Genomic DNA, 27,394 nt, shown 5'->3' with positions numbered 1-27,394 from the left:
GTTAAATTAACTACACAGCAAAAATAACAAATTTAACTTCCACTAAGTTCATGGCCTTCCATTTCCATCGCTGTGTGTCAGACATGCTCCTGGGGGCTCCATAATGCTTTAAAACAAGACGTGCTCCTACCTTGACTGCACCCAGGTGCTCATGGGCTCTGGCTGAGGAAAGCAATTTTAACATCACTCTCAAGTATCCTGCTAATTTTCCAGTCTCATTTTGTCTGCCAGACACAACTTTCCTTTCTCTTTACAGAGCAAAACAAGATACATGTAAACAAAGAATGTGGGATGTGAGTTTTGCTTTCAAAAGCAGTTCTTCAGCAGAATGAATGAGAGGCAAAACATTAAACCCCAGGAGCCACTGGAGTCCCAGAGCTGCTTGGACATTCCTTACAAGGAAACTGAAGTAAGTGCTTCAAAAATATACTTTTCTGTACACTGCTAATCAAAGCACTTATCTTCAGCATAGAATTAATTTTGAGCCAAAACTAAAATTTCAACCCTAACCAGACTTGCAACCATAAAGAAAAACATTAGTTCAAAAGTGATCGTACTTTTTAACTTGTGTGATTTGTGTCAAGCTGTAACGAAGGGGCAAAATATTTAGTTTTCCTAAGTTAATCTCTCTGTGCTGCTATACAGGCACATTGTTGATCCCTGGATTCATTTGTGGTGCTCCAGTATAATTTTACAGGATGCCTGTTCTCAAGTAAGCTGTACTGCGCTGGGGGAAGTTCACTTGAGCAGAGATAACTCACGTTAATTCAGCTGTCAAAATAAAGCCAAAGAAATCTGAGAGTGGTGGTGCAATTTTCTAATATTATCTTCCTCACTCATATTTCATTCACCCCTGGGACCATAATTGAGTTGCTACTCGGTGTAAACCCTTTGGTCTATGGTCCAAATGAGAGAGAAGTGGCAAAGTCAATCTGTAATATCACACTTCAGCATGCCTGGAGAAATCGAAGCACACTCGCATTGAATGTCTGTGACTATTTGTGGTACCCTGCTTGTGGGTTTTCTAAAATGTCCTAATTTGTAACTAGTTAGTAATCTGTAAGTAAATTTTCCATACTGACCTGTGGCCATTCAGTTTATGTACAAGCCTTGGGTGATTGTTGTGGATGAAATGCAAGCATATTATCCAGAGGGTCTCAGCCAAAGACAGTTGATTGCTGGCACGTTCCTTACTCTACTTGCTGAGCACTTACATGTCAGAGTTAATTCTGCAGAAGCCACATCGACTCTTCTCTCCAGACGGACTGATCAGACACTGGTTTATTGGCTCCCTTGTCTGTTACAGAGCATTACACCTCCAAAGCAGAGCAATGTCAATTGAAACTGCTCAAGTCTGAATGCAATCAGAATTTTCTTCCATTAGTATTTATGTTTTAGCACCTGATGAAGAAAATTTTTCAAGGGAGTTTATGAGATGATAGTTTATTAAAAAAATAGTTGTGTACTTTGGAGAAATGCTCAGTTAAAGAGTAACTTTGTCAAAAATGGAATACAAAAAAAGTAAGTTACTAAATCTGACAGTTCTGGTTAATCTGAGGAAGATAAAAATGATGTGATTGTTTAGCACAGTGAGAAATAAGCTTGGAGAAGGGACTTTCTTCCACCCAGTATACAAACGATATCACTTTTTTAAGCCTTCCATTTTACCCCTGACACAGGCAGTCTTTGACTACAGCTAAATGGTATCCTTCACTTAACTGTTTGTTCCTCCAAACTCTCTGCACTAAATAAATAACATTAGAGCTTTACTTTGCTTAATACTGGCAGGGAGAATTGTCTGCATAATTTTATTCATCTGAGTTATTCAGTTATTTTTGAACTAGCATTCAAAAATGGGGAAAAAGGCTTCAAAAATCCATGTGCAATTTAAATTTTGAATTCTTTTGTTGGCTTTAGCACATCTCCGGTTCATGTTTTCAGCCTCTTTTCCCCGCCACAAGGGATACCAACTTATTTTTCTTCTCAGGTAGTAGCTTCAACTCAGCTGCTGGAGTTTGAAGTGGAAGACCAAAACCTGATGGATGTGGACATGGGGCAAGTGGAAGAGGGATGAGAGAGGAAAGAATTACGACTGACACTGACCCTGCCTGTACCAGCACTGAGTGGCACCAGGCTCATTTCTTCCAAAAGCTTGGACCTGAGAAAGGCTGATATAAAATGGTCTTATTTTCATGCCCCGAATCCTTAATGAAATGAATTCTTCCCACATCCCTCTTGTGTTTCTGACCCTATTTTGACAAAGCTACCAAGTGGATATCAGAGCACCAGACTGTTTCTGCTCACTGAAGACTGCTCCAGCAGCTGAACGATATTTGTGTCCACATATGCCCTTCATTCACACTTGCACTGAAGCAAAACCACCTTGCAGTTCCTGTTGTGCACTGTGCAGCATTTCACAAGTCAAGGCCAAAGCTCCCTTCTCAAGCAAAAACGCCCCCAAGACTTTTACAGTAAGTAAGACGATCTCTTTCCTCGGAGAGAGGCAAGTCTGCAGATATCCAATTCCACCCAATAAATGGGAACCATATGAACACAAGGCAAAGGAAAGTGCAGCTAGTTTTCACTGCACCCTTTCCACCAAACACCTCTCCAATCTTTGCATGGGGAAAGCTTCTTCTGTGGTTGTCAGACCTGTTCATGGCTTGGGATAGTGCCAGTACAGATGTGGCCCCTTTTGTAGGTCCCTGAACAGTTGTCAAATCTCTCTTTTACTCTATCCTTTTTTCCCTGGTTTCTGTACCTTGCATATTTATTTTCCTTCTCAGACTTTCCTAAAGGTTTAATTTTCTCTCTATGGATATTGCCAGTTCTCCCAGTGCTGATTCCTAATCAAGTTTAAGGTATCTGAGCTTGGAGTATCCACTCCAAGGAATGCCAGTCACAGATGTCATTGCTTTTTAGGGAAACTGCGCAATTTCAAGAGGCCTAAACCCAACCAGAAGCCAGAGTCCAACACCACCCTTCTAATGCCTGAACTGCAAACACCCAGAAAAATGACCTACTAGCCCTGAGACGTGCCTCTGATCACTCACAAAATAGTGACAGCAGGAGAAAGGCAGAGAGCACCTTTTTCAGTGGCTGACCCTGAAAGAGGTGCCCTGCAGTACAGCTACTGAAGTACATCTACTCACTTGCAGAGCTGTTAACATAAATATGGGAGATGCTAGGCCTGGAGTTCAGACTTCAACTGTTTGCGCACAGGTCTACAATATTCTGAAAAGTAAATAATAGCCACATTACTGACTTAGGAAAGGTGGGATGTTGTTGTACCAAAGGAGGCATGTGCTCTACACGACCTATGCTGCTGTTTTTTAATCCTCTACAGGAACAGATGGCCAGGATACCCAGCTCTTTGTTCCTGCACAGCACAACTGCACTTATGCTATTAGCTAATTTTCAGCTGCTCTTACCACTTCGTCTGGCAAGATACAGAACTGTATTCCTGGAATTGCTCTTATCTGTACAGCATCATCCTGCCTCCACCAAAAGGTGCTGCTGACTGAGTTGGGCACTGCCCGGGGACTGGAGAGGAAACATCTCTCTCCTATCAAGCTCACTTAACCAGGCAGAGATGTCCTTTAAATAAGAAATCTCTAGGCAGTTGTCTTTCCCAATTTGCATGGTTGTCATCTTTCCTGTTGTGTTTTCATAAGCTTGTCCCTACCAGACAAAAGACCTGCTCTCCCTTCTCCTGAAGTCAGTGGGAATTCTGCCATCAATTCCAGCGGTACCTGGATCAGGGCCAAAATGTTAGCAACTCCACTTCCCCTTAAGTCATCCACAAACAATACTTCTTTGATTACATACCGAGCCTGAGGGGTCTTAGTTATCTTCTAACCCTCTCCTTTATATCTCCAGTATCTATGGATTCCATAGTGTAGGCAGGAACTGTTTGAATAGAAGGGCCTTAATCATCAAAAGTACTTTTCTTCCTCAGTCCTGTTTTTTCTCAAAGGGAGTTGTTGCTAATTCCTTTGGGAAAGAGATGGGGGAAAATGAAAAGGAAATGACACCACTTTAAAAAGAAGCTAAACCAAAGAAACCCAACCCCACAGAAAGACACCTTCTGACATTTAAGTACTAATGTATCTATGATCAAATTCACCAAGAGAAAAAAAAATACTGATCACATTGAAAATGGTAACTTTTAAAATTATACTGGATGAAAAGATGATACAAGCCACAAGGGTAACCTTGGCTAGATTTTCAAGGTGGTTTGCAATAGAGGGCAGTGAATAAGAAGAAAGGGGAACCCTATTTGTTTAGGTAACTGCGCAGTATAACAAGTCCAAAATAGCTTCAATTGATTCTGAGTATCTTCTTAGACATCTAAACAGTAATTGTGTTGTCCTTTAATTAGATGCTGTGATTGCTATACTCTTCAATAAAGAGAAGGCATACCTAGATATTTAGTTTTTAGCCACAGAGGGAAACACCACACTACATATGGTTATGCCTTACAGATGGTGCTTGGTAAAGGATGAAATGGCAACAGGAAACAATCAGTCTGACCCAGAAGACTAACACAGGATTTTGTCCAAACTGAATCCTGCAAAAAATATTCTTGCAACTGGAGAACTTTGGTGCTGAAGTTAGTATTATTTATAAAAACACAAAGGAAAACTGATTCTGCCACATAGCTGAAGAGCTTTACTACAATTTGGACATACAGCAGATTTCCTATACTTCAGGTGAAATATATTCCCTGTCCAAATAGGACAGATGAGAATTTGGTTTTATTTTGCAAAATGTGCATGCAGTGAGGATGATGTGACAGCTGCACTAAGCAATATACAGCTCTCCAAAAGGCTGGGCGTTACAAGAGAGGAAAAAGTACTGTCAGAAAGCGTCACTGTATTTTACTCTTCCACCAACAGAAGGTGAATAAATGAATACATTCAATACAAAATCAATTAACAAACAAATTCAATACAAAATAAGCACATAATATTACTAGGTTGTCTGTTTGAACTAAAAAGGCTAGGTACTGCAATGCATCATATTTTACTGTTTTCTCTGATTAGATATTCTTAGAGTGACTTCTAAGACTATGCTGATTTGGGCCCCTAATATTTTGTTGAAGAATTTTGTACATGACATAATATTTGGGCTACTATATGAAATCATGAATGAGTAACATCAACATATTCATTCTTTATTTCATGCATTCAGGTCTTACTAAATATATGCCACACTGCTAGAATGGTGGCCTTTCACAACATACTTCAAGAAGAAGGAGGCAAAGTATGCTAGCTGGCAAAGGAAGTTCTAAATGGAGAAGGACCAGCAGGTTATATTTCTATCTGGCACGCAAAGTTAGGGATTTAACTTTCACATCATAGGAATGTTTTAGGAAAACCATCAGCACATCCAACCTGACTCTTTTGTAAGATTCCACTGTGATATGCAGAATTGGAAGGGATGGATATAAAGAAAAAACAAGCAATCCAGGCTCTAAAAATGACTGTGAGAGAAAATAACTGTCTACACAGAGATGGTTGAGGCTACACAAGGACATCCAGAAATGGGACTTTTTTTTTCAATATTCACTTTGGTACCGTATAAAAACAACTGTCTTGTAAGTAATTCCTCAGAAAGGTTGTGGGGTCTTTCTCTTCCTGTTTGACATTCACTGAAACAGAGCCATCAAGGAGATTTTTATATCATTGGTCTCCCTAGGATGGAGAGTGGTAAACATGGGTAAGTGGAAGCTCACTTGTTTGATGTATTTGCAGAAGACTGTGGATGCCTAAAGAGCACAGCAAATCCTGCCTAGCTGCAGTTGCCTGGTGACACTGCAACACGTCTCGGGTGGAGTTTCTACACTGGGCTAAAACACAGGGCAGTGCAGGAAAGGTTCAGAGATGGACTATGTGAGGAAAACCCCATACTTCATATCAGCTGTGTGCCAATACTGCAAATTAGATGGTGGGATGGGGCTTGCTTGTGATCACTCACAGCCAGGAAGGGTAGATTCATCCCTCAACCTCTGTATGAGCAGTTGAGCAATCCAGGTATGTGGCTGCGTGGTTTGCACTCAAAGGGAGTCACATGAAACAGCAGATTAGTGGGTTGCACAAAACCAGCTCCTGAGCTCTAATCCCGGTGGTGCTGTTATACGCACTGGGTGGCCTCGTGCCGGCCTGTTGGCTTGCCTCTGAATTGACATATCTGGGAGAAAGAAAAGACTTTCACAGAGGCACTGTGTGCTTTACCCAATTTATGCTTTTACTGCACATTTTAAAATATCACACACCTGATTTGCCTTCTGCCAGATCTTTTTAATGAGAGTTGAAGGAAAAAGGGCCTAAAGTTTGATCTATGCTCATTCACAGCCACTTTAAACTAATCAGAGAGGTGTAAAGGGACCTACCTGGGAACAAAGTATGAGAGTCACATTCAACATGTGATCCCTCCAGGCACACTTACCAAACATACCACCACCTTTTACTGCTTCTTAGCAAGACTTACGACTAATGAGGTGAGTTTGTTACTAGAAAGCATTTCTTTCCATAGGAATTTTAAAATAGATCTGTATCTGAATAAGGAGGTAAGTAAATTTGGTTCATTTAATAATTATGAAAGCTGAGCTATGAATAATCCTGAATAAAGCCAGGCAGATTGCAGGCTGTAGCTATAAGACTTTCAAAATAGCAATGGCAAGAAGCATCAGCCCTGCAGAAACCCAGCACTGCTATTTATGCTGAGTAACTATTCATTTACTAAAGAGATTACAGCAATAAAGCTTACTTATCTGCTTGCTTATTCAATGTTTACCCATTTCTTCCAAAGGTGAAAAGATTTTGTTTTGTTTTCCAAACAACACATGTAAGTTATTTATTAGATATTAAATATTATATCCATGTTATATGTTATAACCAGTCCTACATTACCAAGGATTTGAGACGGGCTACTGTACAGGATGCTGTTGCAGTAAATGCAAAGGCTGATTTCAGATGTCAAAATATGACCAGGCCATCTTTCAGTCCAACAGGAATTATTTTTTCCACATCCATATTTCATTTTGATTCCTAATCGCTAGCGTAAGCCACATGTCAATGAGCATGCTATCTTTCACATTCCTCTACTCTTCCCTCCTTCGAACTGAATATACCAGTGTGCCAGATTTACTGTTAGGAAAAATCCCAGTGTGACTATGTGATTAATTAATCAAGGCCTAACATATGATTTGGGCCTCTGGGAATATTAATACAATCAATCCTGCAAGAAGCCTGTGCATATGGATGGAGAATTTGCATATGTCAAAAATTTATTTCCTCTGCAGTCATTCAACTTAATCTTGGGGAAGCACTCTAGAGTACGTTAAAGACAATATTCTAATGAAAAGTTATCATCTAGCTCTAGAACTCTCTGTGATAAACAGTATATAAATTAACTCAAGTATTTACATTGCACTTCTGCAGAAGTTAACATTTCTGTCCTAAGGCTCCATTTATACTGGCTGTAGTTCAGAAGTTAAAAATCAAAACACATTCAAAACACCATCATGAAAACAAAATGATGATAAAAATTACCAGCATGTTTCTAGAAGGACAACACCTCTTTACATTCAACAGGAAGACATTTTACTGAAGCCCCAAATGCTTGTCTGTTGTTTTAGACTTAGAAATATTTTATGATTACTCACACATAATTTTTCCTAAGATGGACGATGGAAGATGTGAGAAAGGGGCTATAATTTCACATTTTCTGCTTTGACACTTAGGACAACTTAATTTCTATTACTGAAACACTATTACAGGCCATGCTTGTTGTAAAATCTTCATACTACATCCCTGTGCACCTTATGAATTTCACTACAACTTCACATAAAAAACAACAAAAAAATTCTGATTGCTTTCATAATAATAGCAAATAGTTCCAACTTTCCACAGCTGCAGAAGTTTGCTGTCCCTAGAGATTTGTCATGGTACAGCTCTTGCTTCCAATCAAAACAGTGACATAGTGGCCATGATTTACAGCTTGCAGAGGCTTTATTAGGGGATAGCACACTACTGAGCAAATATTAAAGAACTTTTAATGTGCAGCAGGACTTTTAATCTTTACACACACCCCCTCCAAAAAAAAAAAAAAAAAAAAAAAAAAAAAAAAAAAAAAAAAGTCCTGCCCAAAAGCAAAGGGAAATAGGAGCCAGTATTAAGACTTCTCTTTTTCTGTTGTTAGGTTTCAACAGAAATGATCACCCATAAATGAGACTGGCTGTTTAAACAACTTCATCCTTACTATTTAAAATGGTAAACATCTGCACTGTTAACAGTAACAGAATGGCAAAACTTGCATGATAGCAGGGAAGAATAATTAAAAGGCTTGGCATCAGACTAAAAATGACTCTCAGGTAAAATCAGTACTTTTCCTTATAGAATTATTAAGAAATAAATAGTGAGAAGAAAAATTAAGAACATAATAATTTATTTTAAAAAGCAGTGAGTTGATATATGAAAGGAACATTTGTATTCCTGTGTTCAAGCAAAATGTCTTGATTAACATCAAGAATAAAAATTACTATGTCATGCCTTTTTGTTGTTCACATTGAATTTGCCTAAGCAGAATGGAAATGGTAACTATGTGTAAAGAATTCCAGAATTTTTATTTTCTGTTAAAACAAAGCTTAAAACAGCCTACAGAACAATATAACATTACATTTAGTGGGCCGATGATGTTTTGAAATTTAATTAGTTGCCAAGCTGTAGTTTTTGATACTGAAGTTTAATTTCTACTCAAATCTAGCAACTTCATTTTGAGAAAGTTAAATCTATTGCACAGGATCTTAGTGATAAAGTGATCTCAGTTTTATATTTTTTATATAAAATAATATATTAGATGAGTGCAAAGAGCATGTATTCTAACTTCTAATTTCTATCATTTTATGATATACTTTGGACTGTGAGGTGCAACAAGACGTCAGCAGTTTAAGGTCCGTATTTCTGCAAATGCCTGGCTCCACATGCACAGTGATTTTTGGTTTTCTGTTTAAAATGCTGGCAGCTATGAAAAAAGTAAACCACAATGATGCTCTATGGATTCACCACTTGACAGAGATCTCAGGCCACAAATACAAACGGTACATGAAAATTTTATGAGTTACGGGGTCCAACAGCAAAATATTTGCAAATGTTGCTATTCCTCTTTCTGCAACTGTAGGGACATATCTGGTAAAAGACAGAAAAAAAAGCCATGCTCAAACCCTTGGCTGCAATACTAATTCTGAATATATGGCTTAAAACTATTATTATCACATACGTTACTTATTAAGTAAAAAGCCTGAAGCTATTTGTCTGTCTACATTTAATCTGATAGTCTATTTTTCCTCCCGAAACTAGTTTTTAACAGTCAGATTTTCCAGTACTTTTGTTCTCTCATAGCAGAATTCAGGTTTGCAGAATTGTTTCATTTTCTTCAATTTGCATTCTTCAGCGAAGAAGCTGTTTACTTCCAACATGGTTATACAGTGAAAATAGATCTGCATTTATGGAGTTAATAGTTCTCTTATTAATTTCACTCTGCTTTTTTTTTTTTTTTTAATAGAAACCTAATGAAAACCATGTTTATGTGCTCAAAGGCACAGAGGAAATTCATTACTCTGAGGAATAACACACTCCACAAGTGAAATGAAAGTAATCTTATTTATGACAGGAAGGGGCCTTCACTAGACTCAACTCCACCACACTTGGACTGATACTGGCTGCATGAAAGAAGCTGCAAATTCAGGAACTGGTTTCAAATGTAAGCCTCATCTCAGCAATAAACACATTTGCAGTTTAGTCTCGCAAACATTTAAAATCTGCTGAAGGGTAAGTACCCAGTTATTGTATTTCCTATAAACATGTGACAAAAAGAATGCAACAATTACAAGAAAAGCAGTGATATGGCTTTGCATTCTGGGTGCCTTCCTTCCACTTAGAAATGAGCCCCCCCCCCGTTCCTCGGTCAGCGTCCACTGCAACATGCCCCCACGCCTACAGCCAGCCTGCTTACTTATCAGATCTGGCCCTTTGCTTTGGGCTTAACAGCAGTGCTGCAGCAACTGAAATCTCCAAGTTTACATCAACTTGGTTGTGGGGAGAAGAGAGGCTTATGAATACATTCGCCTGGAGAGCCCTTGAGGAGTGGGAGGTGGAAGACTGTGGGGAAGGATAGGCGCTGCAGGGCTGCAGCCTCAGCTTGCTAAAGGGCTTGATGTCCAGAGGTGTTCAAGGTACCCTGCACAGTCAGGTAATTCCCTAAGCAGAAAAGGGAAATCAGAAATGCCAAAAATGATTTACTGTCCCATCCACCCAGCCCAGTACATGTGTGCGCCTGAGCATCTGGCATCCATGTGCATGTATGCATATGTGTCTGAATTTGAAAGAAAGAGAAAAACCTTCTTGCAAAGAAGGAAGATAATAAGAAAATGTCTGACAAGTTATTGCTACATCTATTTTTGTGTGAGATTGCATCTTTTTTTTGAACAATATCAAATCAAAAAAGAAAAATGTTTCTTAGCACTGTGAAAGTCAAACCCTACGTTCATCCCATTTCTAGAGACTTCAAAAGAGAGCTTTCATTAATGGAAAGTTGTGATGTACAGCAAACTGGATGGCTCCACATGCGTTTGCAATTTCTGTATCTAAACCCACATGTTTTACATTCCTTGGGTTTCTTACCCGAGTTGTCTTGAGTTAGAAAGGGGCAGGAGGGAAGAAGGAGCTGCCATGACAAGGCTTCCATCCGGCAATAAGCCCCACTGCCCACAAGAAGGCACTGTGTGTTAACAAATAAGAATATGCTGGGATTTCTGGAGGGAATTGATTTTTTCGTTCCCGCCGACGTTAAAGACCCAGCACAAGATGTGTGGGTTTCTCCAGCGTCATGAAGGACAGCTGCCTTTGTCTGCCTGCAGATGTTTGGCCAGTTGCAGTTTGGATGCTTGACCAGTGACTGAGATAAGCTCTTCAGCCTTACACAAGGAATTAACTAATATTCTTGTACATCTTCCCCAGAAAGCAACTTGTAACACTAAAACAAGCTTGACGAATTTGAAGATTTAGTTAAAGAAATACATATTTAGCTCTTCCTTTGTTATTCTGCTTTTGCAATTACAGTATGTTTGCATTTGTATAGGCACTTCACTTTTCCCTCATGTGATCTAAATTCCCCCTCTGCTTCATGCCACAACAAAACAATTAATCCTTTGTTTGCAACATTAGTCAGTTGTCATGGAAATTAATATGATTTCACTAATTCAAAAATAGGAACATTTTTGGATCACATATTAAGAGAATAGGGTGTCATACATAGACCATGTCTTTTAGAAATAGCTTGGTACGTAGTGAGTACATCAGAAAAAAGGATACTTTGGAAGAATATAAAATTTTTAAAGCACATAAAAACCCAAAGTCTTGCCTTGGTCTAAAATATTTGAGGCATTTCTCCCAACAAGCAAGTTGTTCTTTAGATCTTGAACATTCCTCCCAACAGGAAAATTGTACTTTAAATCATGCGCAGCTTTTTGTTTGCACAGAAGATTTCTCAATCTCTTTGTCTGGATTTGAACTTCTCAGCTAAAAGAGCAGAATTGAGACTCTCCTTTTCCTTTGACAAATGATCTATTTGCTGACAGAGATGAGCAAGGGAGTGGACAATCTCAACAGTGTTTTTCTACAGCCATATTTTATTCCCCTCTTCACATGAACACAAAAACGCAGAAGCAGCTGCATTGAAGAAATAAGGGAAGCTGCTCTCTATGATGTCTGTATACCTCAAATTGTTGGAAAGTGTCATGGGCCAAAATTCTCCATGATGACATGGCTAAAGGCCAGCACAGAGCCATGGTACAAGCAAGGTCACCGCAGACTTACAAGATCTACTTTCAGGTAATGTATAAACCGAGGCTCCTACACGATTCTGGATAAAACACTGTCTGAGCCTCATGAACAAGATGACAGATAGTGCCAGATGCCTCTTTGGGTTGTGGGAGCTGCCAGACTAGCCCATACGGGTGAAAGATGTTGTACAGAGAGATCTCTCCACGTTATCAGAATTGAATTAAGTTGAACTGGCAATAACAACAGAGGTAGTATATAGAACTGCTTGCTTTCTAGCTGACGCCTCTTCTCCCAAATTAAATTAGCCGCACCCCTGCCCCAGCAGAAAGCCACCTATCCACAGCTAACACATACCACCTGCCTTGGACTGTCAGGCACAAAGGAGACACAATTTCCTCCCTTTCACATTTCTCAAAAACACTGAACAGACTTGTATCACAAAACACAACCCATGCCAGTGATCTTTGCTCAAAGATATGGAGGTGGAGTTTAGAATGAGTATATTCACACCCCTTCAAGGGATTTTCAAAACAATGCTTGCCAACACTTGCAACGCCTTCCTCTTATATGCATGCCACACTGATGCTAAGCATCTCAAAATGTTAAAAAATGAAGGAAAGCTTGTGTGAAAATGTCAGCCTTAGGTTTCACTAAACCCCATAGCAATCCATAACCTACTCAACGTAAGAGGGAACAACGGGGCAAGTGTTCCTTTGCAACACAGAAAGCCAGTCCCGGTGATAACCACCAGCTGACCCTTTTCTGCCACGAAAGAGAAGGCTAGATTTATTAAAAATTATTCCTCAGATATTCTAGAATATGTCCAATTGCATTTTTTTATTAGTATTTCTGGTTATATTAGAATGTTTGTGGAGCACTGGTATCCGAAAACCAATATTCCCCTGAAGCATTTGTAGTTCAATCCCTTGAGGACACTTTCAAGGAGAACTGGTTCAGCAAACAAGTTTAATTTTACCTCTTGGGCACACACCTCACATCTGGATTCAACGCTGGAGTGGGGCCACAGCTTGTGAAAATCTGCGGAGTTTTAACTCATGAAGCTACTACTCCTAGGCAAAAAGAGTATAATTTGTCTTTATTTTTATGAGTTTCTTTGTTAGATCATCAAAATTAATTGCCAGGACACCTGGATTCTGCCACAGCATGGCTGTTAAATAAGCCCACCAAATTTAAAGCCTACTATGAGATGCACAGACTGAATGAACTGTGTGAACACTAAACTGGATTTAAGTATGCCAAGCTACAATAATGTAATAACACAGTAAATCAGGTATAATGAAGAAAGTCTGAAACGACGCAAAGAGAACTGTGAGGCACAAAGAGAACTGGGCTTTAATCCAGTACAGTTATCCTACAGCAAGCAATAAGAGGAAAATGCCCTAAATCTGAAGAGCTCCATTTCACCCTGCATTAGCTGCCTAGGTCCTTTGTCACAATGACAGAGTTGATCCAATCAGCATGGTTTTGGAAAGGCGGGTGCCTTGAAGGAGCCTTTTCTCAAGCTATAGCCAGTTGCACTGAAATAAAAATGTACAAACGAGGTTCCCTGGAGTACTCCCTTGCAACAGTTCAGCTGACTACAGCTTGCAAATGCTTTGGGTTCATGGGTTCCCTTACTTGTGCCTTTCCCAAATACACACAGACCTGAGGGTGATGCCAACAACTGGCACCCTTTCAGATCCCACTCAGCCCCTCCATTAGCTGAAACACAATCAAGATTACAGCTAACAATTTGCATCCTACTATTTTCTTTATGCTTAAATAGGTCTTTCCTGAAAACGGATCTCTGCATTATCTGTACCAAAGATCATATATAAACTCTTGAAGAACACTCAGAAAATACAGCACAGCTCATGCCAGTCTAACCTTGCTCATTAATAAGTACGTAGAGCATATGTTCATACATAACTGTGGGACTATACTTGTACAATCAAATTAGCCTTTGGACTGCTGGTGTTTGGCCATAATTTACTCAATCTAGTTTTCAATTGCATATACAGTGCTGCTAATAGTACAGAAATACTATCCCATAAAAATCATAATCACTGATAACAAAGCTGAAAATGGAGTAGAATGTTTCACTTCCAGTACATTAATATAATTACCACTGAACATCCATAATCAATTGTGTCTGTATCACAGAAAAATGCTCTTACTTGCAGCCTTTGCTGAAACTCAGCCTAGAAATATTTCAGTGGGGGTGGAAGGGACAAAACAGCAAAGGCAGGGGAGGAAGAGACAAGTCAGTAACTTTCCCAAGACACTGATTTAATTTAAAAGGGTAGTAGCATTTTTTCAGTAGCTGAGCCACGGCATTGTTCCCACATTGCCTGCGTTAGTTCCGCCACATTGCTAATTACTGTTTGAATGTGATGACCTGTGCAGAAGCTAAACAGAGCAGTCTCCAAAGCCTCCCCCAACTGACACTACCTTGCTGAGCAAGCAGGAGAGACCTCTGATGAGGCAGGATGGCGTATGCTTGCCAGGCCAGGCAGAAGTGACCAGCCTCCATCCAACCCAAACCCTCTACAACAGCGCTCAACAAGAGCCTTCCCTACCGTAAGTGAGCACCAACAGCACGTCTAATCTGAGGAGACACCAGCAGTTGTTCCCAGTTGGCCTGTTTGCTTTAAGCAGCTGTCTCCACTGTTGGTGCCCAGACATTAAACCAACAAGTGGCATCTGTGCTGACCTCAGGTTTCTCCAAATACACAAGGCAACAGACATTGCAAAAACTTTCAGCAGGACCAGCAGATAAGTGTGACAAACCTTGCACGGCACTGCTTCCATTTGGGTGGGTTCTCATGATGTGTGGATAAATCACCTGTCTCCATATAAGGTCTCATTCTCTTCTGTGACCAGTGAGTCTGAATTCCGAAAAAAAGCAAAATGCCTCTTTGTTGATGAAGAAATTATACAGGTGAAACAACAGCATTCAGAAATGCTGAGCTGGTGTTCAACAGTATTGGTTGGCAGGGAAAAGAAAACCTTCCATTTTACAAAATAAACTTACTACATAGTAGGTTTATTTTCGTTGATATTTTTATTATAGTTAATTCTATATATAAGAATATCCCACTAGAAAAATGCAGATTTTACTGTCATTAACTTAGAAATTACCTTAATATAAACCCGGTGATATTTTTAAAATAGAACTATCTTTCATAACTGGGTTCAGCATTTAACCTTAAAATATCAGTGCAAGGGGAGAGAGAAAAAAACCCCAAACCCACAGAAAAAAACCCCAAACCTATTTCCCTTTCAAAATCATGGGTTTTAACTTTTTGACATGTGTTGGAGAATAGCATAGGAATTTCCTTCCAAAGCAATGCATCACTGCATGAATGTTTTGATAAGGATGTTGTTTTAATTGCCTGCTTTTACATTAGGAACACATGGCAAACTGAGGTGTGTGTGCAAATACGATATTCCCAGCACAAAACTGTGAGGGTGCATCTACAGTGACCTGTTCTGAGGAGGAGAGCTGTGCTCTGAAGCTCTCAACAAAGACAGACTAGGCTTCTATTTCAACTTCTGTTCAGCACAGCTGAAAAAAAACCCTCCATAATTTGTTTCTCATTTCTTACAGAAGAACAGTAAAAGAATGCTCATTGTGTAATATTTTGCTCCTTCCGCAGAAAAAACCTCACACAATACAGTTCGTTTCCTTCAAAAGTGCAGTTTCTTTCACTTTATGTAAATCATCACAGTCTTTTATTGCTAAAAGAAAGACCTCATTGCCAAGAGATGCAATGGATTGCCTGCTCTCCTGCAAGGGCTCTTGGCTTGAGAGAGACCTAGATAGGAACTCAGCAACACCTCCTGAGCAACGATGCCAAGACAGCAGCTGGAACCCATTACAGAGCAGGACAATCCTGTCCAAACAACTGAATGCCAGGATCTCAGGGTACGAAAGGCTGAGAGGACATTCCCATAAAAAAACAAGGATCTTCATGAGAGTTTGGATTTTTGGGTTTAAAAGAAGTTTTGCTGGCTACTGAAAACATTCCTATAATTTTGTTGTTTTGATAATAATGTGAAATGAGCTATTCCTCCCATACTGTGGCTCCGAACAGTCAATGGTCTTCTGGGAGAAAAATAAAAAGGAAGAAAAGTAGTCTGAAAGTGCTTCACAATAAAAGAAGCAAAATAAAAGATGTTTTTTGAGCTTAGAGCTAGTAAATATCTCCTAACACCACTCAGGGAACAGAAGTTTTACCCCAAAGTGTTGCGCACCTCTGTTGTGACACTATAGGTTTGCAATCGTTTTCAACAACTATGACTTAGATTTCAATGAGATTACAGGTAAGCAATTCTGTTCTGAGAAACTTTTGAAGGTAATCACTTTATGGTAAGGTCTCACTCCAAACACTGGAGAAAGCTGAAAGATAGGAAGTGTGAAGATAACCATCTACTGCTGGAAAACAATTCAAAACTTACCAAAGGACAGTTTGGAATAGAAATACTTAAGTTAGGAACTGGGAAGGAGTGGGGTCTCTGAAATAAGGCAAGAGCACCAATCAGCTCAAAATGCAGCAGTCTGTGCAGCCTCTCCCTTATACAGTTCCAAGATGCTGGGTTTTGTCTGCAAAGTCCTTCCTTGCGGTGGTCCCACAGAGCTGCTGCTGATTAGCCTACATCAGGAGCAGAGGAAGACTGAGAGGAAGATGAGCAGTCGGCTGCAGCTGTAAAAGCCATGCCAGAGTGAAAGACAGGACAGGACATACCCGGCAGGAAAGACAGAGAGATGCCAGCACTCACTCACCAGCAGGATGGAATTCAAACCCTTCATTTCCATCCTACATATTCGCCCAACGTGGAAAACTCAAACTACAAACTAACCCTGACTGCCAAAACACCAGCACCTGAAATGTGTTTTGCACCTCGTTCACACTGCCTCAGTTTCTGTGAGGCACTCGGATAGAACAGCCTGGGAATAGATTGCTATTTAGTAAGGACTTATAGCACAGAATAAACAACCGCAGATAGAAACCTGCTGTTTTCAGGGTCTGCCAGACACAAGCAAATACCAGCGGCAATTTCCTCAAATCACTCATGGATTCTGTTGCATTTGCCCCTCTTATTTTTCACAAACTTTGAGTCATCAGCAAGGTTACCTTCTCAAATGGTCATATATTTACCAAAGGCAGGGCAAGAGGAAGATTTGGGCTATATTTTTCATTACGCAAAAGCTATGACCAGCAAAGCCAGACTCCACAAACAGCTGCAGCTGAACTGTACAGGCAGTGTAAGCTCTGCAGGGCAACCACCAGAAAGCAACAGAGAAGAAAAGGTGGGAGAGCTGAGTTGGAGGAAGGACAGCCCAGAATGAGAAACAAAACTACCAGAGCAAATATGCTGGCAGTGGGTTAGTTAAAAATATGCCTCTGGCCTAGTTAAGTGATGGAGGGAGAAGAGAAATTGTGGCACCTCCTAGGAGAAAATGCCCAGCCTGCCCATGGTGGGGAGTGAGGAACACTGCTGTTCTGGCTGTGCCTTTGGGCTGGCTGCAAAGCCTGATTCCTGCCACTCTGGGGTCATGAACAGACTTCTCCTCCTGTGGGGAAGGATGGCAGGACAACTCTGTAGTTCAAGCTTGAATTCAGGTGAGAGGAGAGACTAATATCATCACCTTCCTAATGAGCTTGTATGTGGCAGACAAAGCTTGCAGGCATGAGAAGGCTTGCATGGCACAAGAGAGGCTGCCCAGGCAGGGTGGCTAAAAACAGCCTTAAGCATCTGGGTCTGCTGCTTAAGCAGCCAGAAAAGACGGAGAAATTAGGAAAGGAAAATGGGCCCCAGAAAGGAGCCAAAAATTACATTTGTTCAGCTTCAGGCAGCTGACAGATTCTCAAGTTTCTGGGTACAAAGCCCAATACAAACTCAGGAAAAATAAGCTCGTATTTTGAAGAGCTAATGTCTGTGCACAAAACAAGGTGAAGGATCACACTTTGGGACACAGGGATATTGGGGAATCAAATATAAAACTCAAGATGAGAAACAGGGAAACAGGCAAAGAAGGAAAATGGTATCAACAATTTCTGGCTTTAATCATTGCTTAAGAGCCAAGTCTGAAGCAGCTAAGACATGTGATGACTGCTTGGATACTCCTTAGGGACAAACTTGGCTCTCAGAGAAGGAAAACTACCCCTTGCATGGGATGGATGGGAGCATGAGCAGGTCCCAGCTATCATATTCCACCAGCAATTTATGGAGTTTGACATGGACGCACAATAGTTTTTGCTCTTCAGATGCTGCTTTCCCCTTTTCGTGAGGAACTTTTATGTATGCTCCTGTCCATATAGCTTAGAGAACTCACTTTTTAAGACCATAATTTTAAAAAATCTTGAGTTTATTTTAAGAACACGTACACAGCTTCACTTTTCAGTTTGGTGAGGCTGAGAATGACAGCAAGTAATCAGCTACTGGTCTTGTCCATTGTAGATTTAAGGTGATAAGGAGAAAAGCAGTCAAAGACTCAACATGGTCTATGCCTTTGGAGGCTCTGCAGCTGTGCTGTTTCCCTTTGCATGTTTGTAAAAAGCCCACAGTTATAATCCCTAGTGGAGGTGGTGCTCCAACCATAGACCAAAATTAAATTAAAGTGAGAAGCACTGTTCGTTTGTGTCTGGGTCAAGAACTGTTGCAATCAGACCTCACATTTCATGACCATGATCAGAACCAGATCATTTTACACAGGGGATGTCAAATACACCCAGTAAAATAGTTTGGAATTTTGCTTCGTTTTTTATTTTCTTTTTCCCCAAACAAAAATATTTTATTTGATTGCACTGAAAAGTTTTTGCATTTTCATGGAAAGGATTTTCTAGAATTTCAATCTCTATTGTAAAATAAACCTTCAGGCTAAATCTCCTTCAGGCTCTCCTCCTTTCTGAAAGTCTCATGTGCAAGTTACACTGACCAAATTCTAGTCTGTTCATGCAGATATCCTAGTTAAAAAAACATTAAAAATATCAGTGAAATTAAAAAGTAACAAAACAAAAATAAAATCGTGAAAGCTATTAGTGTGTCCTATATGCTTTTTATCTATTTGATTATGATAGTTGGCTCACAAATGGTTGCCTTGGGATGCAAAGAAATGGCAGAAAATTCTGAGTGCTCAATTGTTTCTGTAAATTTGGACACATAGCTGTAATATTTCCTTTACAAATTACAAAAATACTTTCCTTCCAGCCCTCGCTTTATGCTAAAGCTGTGCACTCCCCTTCTGAGATCTCATTTGATTTGTTAACAGACATTTTACAAACTTGGCAAAAGAGAACAGATTAGAAGTAGAATCCAATCAGAGTTATATTTAAGGTTATTTAGGTATAGGCTATACTATACAGTTATACTTAAAAGAAATGCAGACATACCAGGTAACACTTGCACAGTTAAGCACACAGACAACTGTACTCGCACCTACTCTTATTCCATGATACGCTTTTGATTGCATTTAAAGCATTTGCAATCCAGGTAAATGTAAACCTCTTTTTAAGGACTTTCCCCTCACATTCTTACTTCATGCTATTAACAAAGGGAGTTAAGACTGCTTCTGTTTAAACGTTCAGATTACTTTCAAGGGTAGTTATATCTGAATGTAAGATTTATTGTAGTTTATAATTCTTGATTTGAAGAGAGTTCCATCATTCCTGCAACTTCTTTATCCTTAAGTCCTTCATTTTTTAATAATCTGTAAACATTCCTTATTTTATACATGACTATAAATGTCATATATGGTATTTCCGTGGTTGGAAGATATACAGTAATAGACGTACATATATTTTTATGTATATATTCATTGCTGTATCAAAGCAAAGATGGTGTGCATCCCCAAATAAGAAAAGTTTACAGTTAGTAAACCACCAGGGGATCGACGGAGCAGAGCAAGACAGCTGAGATCAATGAACAGATCTGGTCCCTGGTATGCCAGCTGGAAGTTGATTGCAATAGCTGTGCAAGGCTGGCATTTACTGAGAGGGAAGACAGAGTCCCCTTCTCACAATGTCCTGGGGCTTTAGGAATCTGTGATTGCCTAGGCTCCCCTAGAAATGGTGCCTAATGAGCAGTGAAGCAAAAGGCAAAGATGCTACAGGGAGCCTCTCAAGCACTGATGGATAAGCTGGTGTCCAATACATCAGAGCATCAGTAATCAAGCTGCTTAATTAATGAAAGACAACTCTTGATGTGAATTATTCCAAATTATTCTTGATTTCTCCAAAACCAGCCTTGCTGCAAGATTTGGCTTACATTTAACTATAAGAAACCGAAATGCAGACCATGGAGTGCTTAACTTAGCATTACCAACACACACAGTTCTGCATCTAAAGGAATACATTTTTTTCAGGAAAACATCTGTGTACATCTGAGGTCTTACCTCTGAGATACCAAAACTGGTTAATCTATCACAGGAAATAGCTAGCAGACAGCTTCAGAAGCAGGGCAAGTTTCATCTTAAGCATTTTGAAATGCACATCCACAAAAAAAATCCTTATTCACAGAGTAGGACTGCATGGACCAAATACACCATAGATGACCTTCAGTCAAAACTTATTTGAAGGCAATTATGCTAAAGGATCCACTGTTGGGAAACACTGAGGTAGTTACATCTGCACTGCCTAAGCCTGTGCCAGGAGTCTTTGCTAGTACCTGTTTACATCTTCAGTTGATTGGTTTTTCCTTTCCTTTCCTTTTAGGATGTCCACCTTCACGACTTGCTTCTGCAGTCATGTGGCTATCCAAGTTTCCACTAGGAATGCTATTCCAACTCCCTGCAGTCAGTCGAAGCTGATGACTAGCAGCATATCATACAGGCATGGAATAAAGAATTTTTACTCCTAAGAAATCTCATTCCCAAGAATTTTCCACCAGCTTTAGCAGATTTAGGATTTCAATTATTGTTTCTAGGCCTTTTAGAAAACAAAGTAAAACAAACTCTACAACACACAAGCTTGTTGTTCTAAACCTTGAAGGGATACAAATTGTAGTCTAGTACCTATAAACTCTTTTTTCAGATTACTTAACTGCTTTTCCATAAAAAAACCCAAGAAATATGGGCCAACTTATTATGAAAAATTAAGTAAAATAATATTTTTAGTTTTTGAACTAATAAAGATACTAAGACTTGCTAAGCAAATCCATAGAGTGTACAGGGTATTTTTTAGTGTTTCATAAAACTTCTAACATGTGGTCTTAAAGAAACACATGTACACCAGCTGTGCAGAAATAAAAATAAACTTCAGAACTCCAAGGACCCATTTTGAGGTATCTTTTAGGTCAATCCCCTGAAAACTAAGAGTCTGAATCTGTACGACTTAGCCGCTGAAATCATGGAGATTTTAGTTTACTAAGTAACATATCCTGAAAAGTCTCCAATGCATAGAAACTCAAGTACCTGAGTCAAAGGTAGCAGGGTACCATGCAGTCAGCTAGTATTTTCATTCTGATAAAGTGAATTGCTTGTCTGAAACACTCCGCACTCCTGCAATAAAGAAAGGAGGCTTGACCTTCATTGCCCCACACAATTCTCTCTTCCTACAGGTCTCAACAAAATTATGCTTGGCACAGCCTCAGTGCTGAATCTGGATGTGCATTTTGATTCCCACCTCCTGCCAGCTGCTATCTGTGCCTGCCCAATCAGCTATTGTACAGTTTCACACTGTGATCAAAATGATACACCTCTCTTTGAATAAAGGCTGTTTCTAAGCTTGCTTTCTGTAATTTAAACCTATCTTCTAACTTACTGCTTTACAAGTAATAAGGAGCAGGTCAATGAAACGAAGCATTTCCAGTTCAGGTACATGGATTAACTTTCCAGCATTCATCCAGTGCAGCACTGGAAGGAAGATCACAGTGACTTCGTCCAGCCAATAGTGCTGCCAATTCTCTGCTGAATATAAAATCATTTCAAGCTGGGGCTGCAAAACAAATGGAAAGCCTGCCAGCTGAAGGAAATCTAGGAAAGAGGAAAATGTCTTTTTTACCGTTGAGAAATTAAGGACAAGCCAACACAATGGTGAATTGCTTTGAGAATGGGCTGAGTCATGAGACAGGTCAGGGGAGAGTTAGGGACAGGCATCACTACAACCCTCGGGGAATCTGCAGGTGGATGGGTTCCTACTATTTGAAATTACTGAAGCTCAACTGAAGTTGATGCTTAATTAAGGACAAACCTAGACTTAAATAAGGGACTCAGAAGACATCTGACCATAACAACAGCTCTCATATCCATCTGAAAATAAAGTTTAATGTAATTATAAATGTACACAAAAACATAAATTTAAACAGCACCAACAGCCAGAGACAAGCTGTCTTCATAAACTTTGACATCAGGTGATCTTTTCAAACATGTCAAATCTCAGCAGGAGATGTGTGACTTTGTATCACAATACCAACCTGTGAAAAGAACTTGTGGCATCTAAGAAGTTCCTTTTATCCAGTCATGTCCTTCAACATCATTCTCACTACTGTGGTGTGCCTCTCCATGGCTGAGCAGGTCCTGCCATGGTATGTCTGAGTGGTGCCCAGGAAGAATGATGCAAAAGGTGTCAAAATTAATCTCTAAATGTCTTCTCTATGAATACAATCACGGTCTGTAGAGGAGCACTTAATCAGCATCCATTCTTTTGCAATGTTCATAATGTGTGGAAGTTTTCTGAAGTATTTTGTCTTCATAATTCTCCTCTCAAAACTCCCAATAATTCATATTTAGTACAAATAAACATATTCTCCCTTAGTCAACAAAACAAGAAATGTTTTGTTGTCAAGAAATGTCTTGAATTTCAACATTTTTTTAATGCTATGAAAGTAAAAAACACTGACTATTCCATCTTTTGTTAGTATTTCAGATATTTGTGAGCAGGACTACACTATTTTCAAATGGATTTAGTTTAAACTCCTAACCCTGTTAGGCTTTAGATTCTGCACTTTCTACTGAAGCTTTAGCAAAATTCTTCTCATCTTATCAGCTGAAAGTTCTACTTTGTTTCCTTCCATTAGTGTGTGAAATGCCATTAGTTTTATCATCTTTGCAGGACAAAAAAGGTGACAAGTGGATTTTCAAAAGTACCTTCTGCTATTTCCATACAGGTTTTGCTTGCAAAGCTTATTTTCTTTTTTTTTTATTTTTCACTTTTAAGCTGTATTTAAGCATTTGTTTCCTACATTCTAGAAAGGTTTTTGCACATTATATACATCTTCCATACATTGCTATGAAAATGTTGTTCTATTTACTGAGATGCTCAGTTGTTAAAAATAGCTAAGATTTACTGTTAAAGATACAAAAAGAAATAGAAAGTTTCCTAAAAACTGCACAACACAATCAAACAAATGGTAATTAAAAGGTTTAATTATTCTCTTGCTACACGGCTTTTCACAAAGTCCTTTTGATTACTTATTTTCAGTAGTAACAGACCTGAGATGCTGCTCAACTTATTATAAAAACATACAGTTGTGGCAAGTTATTTCCTCTATCAACTGATTTTTAGAAGTCATCCTTTTCATGATATATATATATATATATATATATAAAATCTTCTCAGAACACAATGAGTTTTTATTCACTTTATATGCCTGTATTGCACCCTTCCTCCTGACAGAGGGCATCTTAATGCCTTCTAGCATTGTAATAAACTAGCCCAATATAATAACCAGGCTTTTGCCAAATCAGGCCCATGGCTGTATCTGTTAGTCAAATGTCCAGCTGACTGAAGGTTAACCTACAAACAACCATAACAGAAATAACTATGGGCAGATATAAGAAAACTTTGGGTAAATGCTGTCTGAAGAAGGTATGTTGCAGCAAGAGCTAAGCAGATACCAGAAAAAGGAGAAACTGGCAATGGGGACAAGAAATGCTGGGACATGTTATCAGCCAAAGCAAGAATACATAATACAGATCCCATGTCAGTGGCCAGGAGTCCAAAGTAAACCACAAATAAATGTATCATGTTCATGCACGTCTCCAAGGGTTGTTTAATGTTTTTGTTTCCTGCATTTCTGCATGTTCTACAAATAAATCATCCTGCATTTAGGAAATGTGCCTGGCCTCTCCACTTCTCTAACTCCAAAACATTTCTACTGCCAGTGCTACCATATGATCAAGAAAAAGCACCATCTGTCTCTTCCAAATGTGGTCTTACTCATTTACCACTTCCACCTTACAGTTCGCATATGCTGCTTGTCACATATTTGCTTCTTTCCCCCAACTTCTTTTCAAAGCACAGAAAAAGAAGAAAAAAAGGCCACCATAATGAAACAACGTGTGGTAACCATGATTTAAGTTTTTTCAGGTTACCATACAGTGATTAAACTTTCCTTTTTTCCAATTTGCACATTGTCAGGGATTCAGATATGCATGCAAATATATCTCCCTCATTTTGCAACCTTTTACTAATTAATTTCAGAGTTTTCAGAATAGGAACACTCATTGAACTCAGAAGAGCATTTCCAGCATTATCATGCAACATTGACTCTCAGCTGTAGTTTTTTCTGGTGCTCAGATGTTCCAAACTTTTACAGAAGCAACTAGCAGAAGTGCCATTCTTTCTAAAATTGGACAGTACCAGAACACACCCTTTTTGTGGTCAGAAAATTGCTGCTGTGTCTGTGCAAAGAAGAAATAAACCTTAAGTTCTTTTTCATGTTTGGAAGATGTATACCAGAGCAATTTGCAGAATTTCCCTGTTGAGTTTTACTTCATGGCAAAGAAAGGAAGTGTCTGTCCCAGGCAGTAAGTATCCCAGTGCTTACATGGCAAAGACACAGTGGGGAATGGTATTTTCTTTTAGTTTAGAGAAGCTGTTCACTATGTAGTGACAAAGTTTAACTAAAAATGGCAAAATTTTTTCTTTATGGATGAAGAAGGAATATTTTCATTATTGTGAATGAATATATATGTATATATACACATATATAAAAGGGCATATGTATATGTATATATATATAAAATGTATAATGTGTGTGTATATATAATATGTGTATAGGATATATACACATAATGAATATATATGTGAACAATACAGCACCCTGTATCCAAGACTTACCATCAAACCATCCACAGAGTGCATACCTCCAAAGAGTAAGCAATTTCAGGAGCACAAGGTGCTAAAGTTTAAGCATGACAAGAACGTTGATGTAATACAAAAACAGAGAGACAGATTTGTATGTCTTTGACCTCTCAAACTTGAAAGAAGCCTGGACCTCCAGGAATGCTGTTGAGCATCCTGGCATTGCGGCAGAGATGAGGTGGAGTTCCTGAGGCGAACAGGCTTATAGACACCATGCTCCCTACCTGCACTCTCTGCACCCCTGCTGCCAGCTCCAGGACCGCTCTGAATTCAGCCCTGTGCTCACTCAGGAAAGGTCAGTCTCAGGCTGCTTGCAGATTCCAAGTGATGTTGTGGCCATGTTTTCATTGTTTTCTAGAAAAAGAATCTGAGGCAATTTGAACTTGTCTGTAAGATGCTACAACATTGTACCCAAGGCAATACAGACCTAAGCTTCCTCTGCTGACACACCCCAGAGCTTGTCTCAAGCCTGTATCTGTGTGCAAGTTGGCCTTCATATTAATGTAGAAGTTTGCCACCCTAGCCTTATGTATAGTGCAATCATATGCAAGATATTACTGATTGACAGAATGGGCAATTCAAAGTGAAAGGGAGAACATCCCAGGGAACAACCAGTCACAACTCACCATTGATCAGCACCATTAAAAATAACACTACTACCTATCTCCTGTGAAAACAAAGCAATGTAGCATAATCTGGTAGTTCAAAACTACAAATTGAACACCTTATTTTCTGTAGTCTTTCATCTTGATGGTTAAAAGTGTACACAAAGAAAGCTTACCTAAAATACAGCATTTGAAATATTGTATCAGCCTCCATACTCCACGTTTAGCATTTTCATACAGCCTATTGCAGTAGACTTCTTTACAGAACTACTGCAATAGGCTCCCTGCCACTAATAAGTTGTTGATATTCTGTGGTTATGAGTACACTTTCCTGTAAAGCACAGATTTACCAATGCTCACAGATCCACAGGTCTGCATTCGTGGCAAACATCTGTAATTCTTACGCATCTCAGACTGACTCACTGCAATAGATGTCAGACCCTTGTAGGATGGTGCACAGGCACCTTGTCTGTCCAACGTCACCACATGGTATCACAGCAAGGCATTACAGGCTATGACAAAAAGGACTTGGCCAGGTAGACATGACTGTTGCCGAGACTGTCTCATCCACCAGGCAGGTTAAGTTACTACATTTGTGAAAGAGGGTTGTGCAATCTAAAGCTCTGCTCTGTACATTCCCCTCTTGTCTCAGAAAACCTGTGACACTCCTTGCAGACAGAGGCAGACCTTTACCACCAGCAGCTGGGATATGCTAAGCTATCTCATAATCAAATGTGCATTTCAGGTTTCACTACAAATACAATACAAGCTTGCCCCTGGAGATTTTGTAGTATTTTTCACAGATTGTGCAAGACACAAAAGTTATTTTTCAAGTATATATTGCCAATTTTTAATGAGCTATGTCACCTCTAGCTCCTGTACTACAATCAGTAAAGTCCTTAAATGTACAGCTGATTTTTTTTTTTCATACAGGTAATAGAAAACGTCATTAGAGGCAGGACTTTTCAAAATTTAATTTTTATGAACAACAGGAAACTTACTGAGATTGTAGGCAGCAATTACACTAGCAAAAAACTTGAAATGACTGAGTTTACCTAGTTCATGATGGGAAAAGGAAGAACAGGAACAGAAAAAGGATCTATATTTAAGAAAACAGGCTGAAAAAATGAAGCAACTTTGTATACAAGACTACAACCAAATCAAATGTACATGGTAAAAAGACTCCAGGAGAGTAACTGTTTCTTAAAAGACATAAATCAAGACATAAGCATAAATTTCCCCTATGAGGCAGAAAACCTAGAGGAACAGAAGGACATCCTCTTGGCTAAATCATGAAGACTTTGCTGACTTCAGAAACAGAAAGTCATGGGAAGTGCAACTCAGCTCAGACCACTACAGATGAAATACAGGCACACGGGGGCAAAATCAGAATGAACAAAGGTGCTCTTAAGATCCCCCTGAGAGTGATGGCAAAAAAACACTTGAAGAAGGAAAGAGGAAAACAGGAAAGGAAGGAAGAAATTTCAGGGAGATGACAACAAAAATTGAAGATACCATTATTAAATGCAAGGCAAATATATCCACAGTTATTACCAAGAAGGTTAATAGGCTTGATGCCTCTTTGCTGCAGCCTTTGTTAGGAAAGATAGAGGAAAAAGATAATTAGAATAATCATGGATAGACTAGAGTAAAACCAGACTAGATAAGCTGAGACATTTTCATGTCAGCTGGGCCAGATGAATTGCACCTGAGAGAATTTCAAGAAGTCAGTGAACTAATCTCAGATCCGTTAAAGGCTTTGTTTGAGGAGGTACAGGCAATGCCAAAGTTTCAAAAGGCCAGGAGGCAACTATAGTGCCTGTCTTTAGGAAGGGGAGCACAGGAACAATCCACT

General features: G+C 39.3%; 1 protein-coding gene and 2 long non-coding RNA genes across 4 annotated transcripts in view; 2 read left to right on the top strand and 1 right to left on the bottom strand.

Moving 5' to 3' along the window:
- Positions 1–27,394, bottom strand: part of SCFD2 (sec1 family domain containing 2) — a 195,733-nt gene that overhangs the window by 41,638 nt on the left and 126,701 nt on the right.
- Positions 82–8,057, top strand: LOC120409906. The gene is made up of 3 exons (XR_005601767.1): positions 82–409; positions 1,988–2,471; positions 3,347–8,057. It is a non-coding gene; the product is annotated as an uncharacterized LOC120409906 (long non-coding RNA).
- LOC109144954 lies at positions 8,189–22,308 on the top strand. 2 transcript variants are annotated; one of them, XR_005601765.1, is made up of 3 exons: positions 8,189–8,377; positions 9,568–9,833; positions 20,564–22,308. It is a non-coding gene; the product is annotated as an uncharacterized LOC109144954 (long non-coding RNA). The 2 variants fall into 2 exon arrangements; XR_005601766.1 differs by lacking the exon at positions 8,189–8,377 and adding an exon at positions 8,429–9,103.

Source organism: Corvus cornix, chromosome 4 (genome assembly GCF_000738735.6).
Source record: "Corvus cornix cornix isolate S_Up_H32 chromosome 4, ASM73873v5, whole genome shotgun sequence".
Lineage (NCBI taxonomy): Eukaryota > Metazoa > Chordata > Aves > Passeriformes > Corvidae > Corvus > Corvus cornix.
The sequence above is the reverse complement of the archived record's forward strand: the minus strand, read 5'-3'. Positions and strand labels throughout refer to the sequence as shown.